The sequence below is a fragment of the Lepus europaeus genome, chromosome 2 (genome assembly GCF_033115175.1).
Source record: "Lepus europaeus isolate LE1 chromosome 2, mLepTim1.pri, whole genome shotgun sequence".
Classification (NCBI taxonomy): Eukaryota; Metazoa; Chordata; class Mammalia; order Lagomorpha; family Leporidae; genus Lepus; species Lepus europaeus.
In genome coordinates this window covers 22,156,024-22,162,023 of record NC_084828.1, presented here as the reverse complement: position 1 = coordinate 22,162,023, position 6,000 = coordinate 22,156,024, and positions in this window count along the sequence as shown.

Below are 6,000 nucleotides of genomic sequence, written 5' to 3'. Positions count from 1 at the left end.
GATGACTAACATTTTTCTGTAATAGCATAGCCAAAATAAGAACTTAAATAATAATCTCATAGCTAGATTCACTTCGCCATCAGCGAAGTATACAGTAAGTAGAAAAAAACCTCCCTTTCAGACCAAAGGGAAAGAAAGTTTTTAAGTGAGAATATAATTTTCCTCATGGGCATTGTCTACCTTAGAAAAACTACTACAGAACATGCCTGTGACTATAGACTTGTAGTTCAGGCCACCGAAGATTAGAGATGGGACTTGGGCACTCCCTTGACTTGCATCTTCTGGTCTGCTTTAACACAAACCAGGAGGAAAAGAAAGCTAGGCATCAGAAGCAATAGGTGGCAGGCCTATTAATGGCTGATCTGTACAGTGATCTGCCCTCAAGGAGACCCAACAGGCCAGTCCACTGCAGTGGCTTTCAATGTGGTAAGCCTGGGCTTCAGCAGAAGTCAGCTTGTGAAGAGGCCTGGCAGCTCTGCCAAGAGTTGGATCACTGGAAATGGACCTGCCCTGGAGTCGAAGGATGGAGGTCATTATCTTAAATGAAACAAGCCAAGTACAAAAAAAGAAAATCCAACATCACATGATGTTACTCATGTAGAGTCTAAAAATAACATACATCCCCCTAAAAATTTTTAAAAAATAATGGTGGTATTTCTTCAATTTCTTCGTCTCCACTTTCTAGTATTGAAGTGTTGTTGTGTTTCCTTGGGAGCATCATGGTGTCTTCCTTATTATTGTTTTTTGAATTTATGCATTTATTTTTAGGCATTTGTGCAGACACTTATATGTGTGGATTTTTTGTTTGTTTATTTGTTTGTTTCTCTGATGACTTTTATCCTTAGACTATGCCTCCATGGCTTAGTGGACTTGGAGAAAGAAAGGGACACCCATGTAAAAGAAGCACATAAATCTCCTAATAGGCAAGAAAAGTAAAAATCTTCACCATGACACATTATAGTCAAATTTTCCTCAGTAAGTCATAAAAAAATTATAAAATGGGCACAATAGAAATGCCATATTACTTTAGATCTCCAATTAGACTCACAACTGACTTATTAGTAATCCTACAGGCCAGAAGAGTGTGGTGAGATAAATTCCAAGTCTTAAGAGAAAAAAAAAAAAAATATATATATATATATATATATATATATATATAACCAAGACAGAATACTGTTCCCTAAAAACTCTCATTTATGAATAAAATGAGATTCTTCTATAGAATGGAAAATGATTTATGGAAAATCCAAATGATTTCTTCCATAGCAGAAATTGAATTTGTCACCACTTATCAAGCCTTACAAATGATGCTTAAGGATGTGCTACACTCAGAAACACGAAAACATGGTCATCACTATGAAAGTAGGTGAAGATAGAAAATCAACAAGTTTCCAGTGTAATCACTATGATTTAAGGGGTGAATGTTTCTAACCCTTGCCCAAGAGCAAGGAAGTCAGCAGTACAGTGGAAGAGCGTGAGTGAACCATTCTTCTGTGTTTTACAATGATTCCAGTCACTCATAAGGCGCCATAATAACCACAGGCTCTAAAGTGGAGTATAAAATAGCTATGAATGTAGCCAAGTATATCTAACTATTTTCAAAAATAACTTCTTTACAGCTTGTGATTTCTTTAGGAGAAGGCATTTAGTGTATTATGTGTGGTACCTAGAAAGAGAATTTTACTGGAATGCTATCCGCTTTCTGTCATTTTGAGGTCTTAACAACAGCCTTTACAATGCACGAGTGTAGAGAATTGACAGGTTGTGCGTATTTTAGTGCTTTATCATAATGTTTGCTATGTACATCAGAATATGAGCTTTCAGATTTAAAATGTGAGTTTATCTTGTTGTGCAAATCAGCACATTAAGCAAGCCTTAGAGGTAAACAGAACACATTCAAGAGACTTTGCTCTCAATTGTAATGAGAAATATGAATTTGTTATTGATGTGACCGCTAGTCAAAAGACAAGACATACAGAAAAATTCTGAAAATGCCCTACAGTTATGCAATAGATTGTGAAAAGTAAAATAACTTGCTTAAAAATTACATTACTTTAAAATCTTGTTTTTAAATGAACTCTCAAATGTTGGATAAACTACTGTAACAACACACACACACACACGCACACACACAAGGTTTTTATTTCTTTGTCTCAATAATCCAGGTAGGTGTTCCTGGTGGTGAGATAGTTCTCATCCATACAGAGATCCAAAGCTGTATGCTACTTTGTTACAGTACCCTTCTGTCCTATAGGGACTTATCTTGGCTCATCTCAGAGACCCTGACCCTCCACACCCAGGAGTTTATGGCATAATGGACAATAGTCATGGTGGAGGCCCATCCCTAGTTGAACTCTCAAAAATGGTAAGCAACACATTCTTCTCAATCTCATCCCATTGGAAAAACACTAGTGAACAGACCACACCAACTGCAAGGGGTCTGGAAATAGACTTGTTATGAGCCAGGAAGAAGTGAGAAATGATTTTGCTTGACAGTCATCTTTGCTGAACACACCAAAAAATTAGTATTGATGCTATCATGATAAAATGACTTTGTGGGAAAAAACAAACAACATTAGTCTAGAAAAAGGGATACAAGAGAATTATGATGCATGCATTAGTTTGCTAGATCTGTCAAAACAAAATATCACAAATGGGTAACTTAAATGTCAGTCATTTATTTTCCCACAGTACTGATTTCTCCTAAGGCCTCTAGTTTTGCAGATGGTCATCCTCATGCTGCCTCTTTCCAGATCCGTTCTCTGTCTACACAAGTAATGATAGTATGAGACCCTTTTACCATAATGCCTTCATTTTTAACTTAGTTACTTTTTAGAGACCTTATCTCCAAATGCATTCACTTTCTGAGGTACTAGATACTGGGATTTGAACATTCCAATTTTATGTTAACAAAAATCAATGCACAATATTCTACCTTCTGCCTTAGCAACTTATGTTTAAAAACAATTATTTTCAGTCATTTTACTGTTTCACAGTTATATAAGCCAGGAAAAATAAAATATGTTATTTACCTTATTAATTTTATAGTTGTTAGGTTTTCAAGGAGAAAGAAAATCAAACTTTTACTCCTTGCATAACAGCAATATTTTTCCAGCACCTTTGTTATTGCCTATCAATAAAAAGTTTACTGTATTTGTGAGTGTGTGAGTGTGTGTGTATAGACAGAAGATATGTAGTGATATTGTATAACATGGTATATTTTAGAGTGAGAGGGAAAAATGAAATGAATATCATTATCTTCTTAAAATTGTATCTAAAAACTACACTGTATCTGTTAAAATAAAACTTAAAATTAAAACATTAAAAGTAATAAAAGTTCAATATAGTTTGACTGATATAAAAAAGAAACACATTATGCAAATGAGAAAGATAACTGAAATTTTGTTAAGTAATTTTATTACGGATTAAGTCCTCTTCCTATTAATAGATTGCTAATAAGTTTCTATAAATCTTTCATATTTAAATAAAAGCATCACTAGTCACATATGTTTTAATAATAGTGGGAATTATGATGTTGATTTTGATTCTTTCTTAAAAATGTCATATTTAAGAGTTATTGAAAAGTCTAATTCTCACTTAAATTATTTGTCCTTACTGGCATAAAATTCAAAGACTCTTCATAAACATACAATATGTGTAATACACATATTGATGGTTCATTGTTCTTGGTAGTGAATATAAATCCTCATTTCAATAATAAAATTTTAATTTAATTTATCAGGTCTTATTAAATCTTCATTTCTTTCTTATAATGGTACCTAACGCTATCAACTACCAGCAATAAAAAAAGACTTCTACCATTTTCTCATTGTTCATTTCTTTCATGTTAGTGATATCTTTGAACTACAAGTTGTATGAGGGGATTTTTAAAATATTATTGCTATTTTTGAAAGAATGTGTCAGTTAAAGTTGGGTACTTTCCCTTTAATAGATGAAGTAAATTTACTCTATGGCACTACCCTGAAAGCCATGAAAAAGAAAAGACATGGAAAGCATTTGAGAGAATCCCCAGGCATTCTCCAGGGTAACTAGAGGATCTCGGTCAGCCTCTCACTACTGTGCCTGCTGCCAGGCCAATCCTTTCATTTTACCTTCACCAGCACAATCACTCCTCTGTTTTAAACTAAAATAATTATTTTAAAATAAATAATTAGAATTGGCATAGCTTTACTTTTAGACCACAATGAACAATCTTGCTTATACTTGGAACATGTCACCTTACATTACATAACCAATTTTTTTTTTTTTTTTTGACAGGCAGAGTGAACAGTGAGAGAGAGAGACAGAGAGAAAGGTCTTCCTTTTTGCCGTTGGTTCACACTCTAATGGCCGCTGCGGCCGGCGCATCGCGCTGATCCGAAGCCAGGAGCCAGGTGCTTCTTCTGATCTCCCATGTGGGTGTAGGGCCCAAGGATTTGGGCCATCCTCCACTGCCTTCCCCGGGCCATTGCAGAGAGCTGGCCTGGAAGAGGGGCAATGGGGATAGAATCCGGTGCCCCAACCAGGACTAGAACCCGGAGTGCCGGCGCCGCAAGGTGGAGGATTAGCCTGTTAAGCCACGGCGCCGGCCTGTAACCAATAATTTTAAATCCCTTAAAACAATCCTCACATATCTTATGCATTATAAATTTGGATCACAATTTGTGATAAGAAGGGGAAAGTGTTACTAACTTTCAAGTATTGCATGAAATAGAAATGCCATAAGCTCAAAGTAAATCCATTTTTATATGTATCATAAAAGTATACGGTCACTTAAACCCTGGATTTATAATGTTTGCTGAAAAGGAGCTAACCTTGTCAGAGAAATGTTTAACATTTTTGAAGGATTCTAAAAAAACCCTGAAACTACTAAACCATTTTATTTCAAGTTGTGTACTTGCCTAGGGAAAGGAAAGAAATAGAAAATAGAAAAAGAAAATATATGTATAAAAATGTTTCAATTCCATGAAATTTTTTTATCTTTTCCTTGCTAAAAATAAAAGTAAGATGCTGCCGGCGCTGCGGCTCATGGGTTCTAGTCCCAGTCAGGGCGCTGGATTCTGGATTCCAGGTTGTTCCTCTTCCAGTCCAGCTCCCTGCTGTGGGCCAGGAGTGCAGTGGAGGATGGCCCAAGTGCTTGGGCCCTGCACCGGAATGGGAGACCAGGAGGAAGCACCTGGCTCCTGGCTTCGGATCAGTGCAGCGCTGGCCGTGCAAGCCATTTGGGGAGAGAAGCAACGGAAGGAAGACCTTTTTCTCTGTCTCTCTCTCTCATTGTCTAACTCTGCTTGTCAAAAAAATAAAAAGAAAATAAAAGTAAGATGCAAGATCACATTCTGTAATAAGATCTGCAATGCAAGCATTCACTTATCTGACTTTGAGGTCTGCAGTTAGAGGTTTCTGAATGATACAAGTCTCCGTATATCAAATTCCCCAAACCACTCTTTATTTGGTAGAGAAAATAACAATAAATGTTTTTTCTTTTAAATAGTTAAATATGTATTCTATTAAAAAAATCTCTTTGGAGATTATTCTGAGGCCTGTATAAATATGTGTTTTTTTATATTGCTAGTTGTATAAATCTATTTTCTTTTTCTTTCAACTAAATTCTTACTCTTTAAAAAAAATTTAAAATATTTTTCATCAAAGTACTGAAACACATACATAACTTGAGCAACTGAATGAACACTAAAGTTCTCAAATTTTCTCATTGAGTAAAGTAATAAAGCAACTCTAAATAAAGCATTATCAGGAAGAGTTAAAAAATTAAATGAAAATAGAATTATCATATTAAGCCTAAATATTTTCTTTCTTTATTACATTGCATCTTCTTCTGAATTATTTATAAAAAGTAATATTTTGACATTTCTACAATTTATTATAAGGGAAATTGAGGAAATACCATTATGTAATATATTTAGACTCTGTTGCATAATCCTTCCAGTAACCACATTGTTAGAGTTAGTTCAGAAAGATTTAAGTTCAGGAAGATATTGTAGT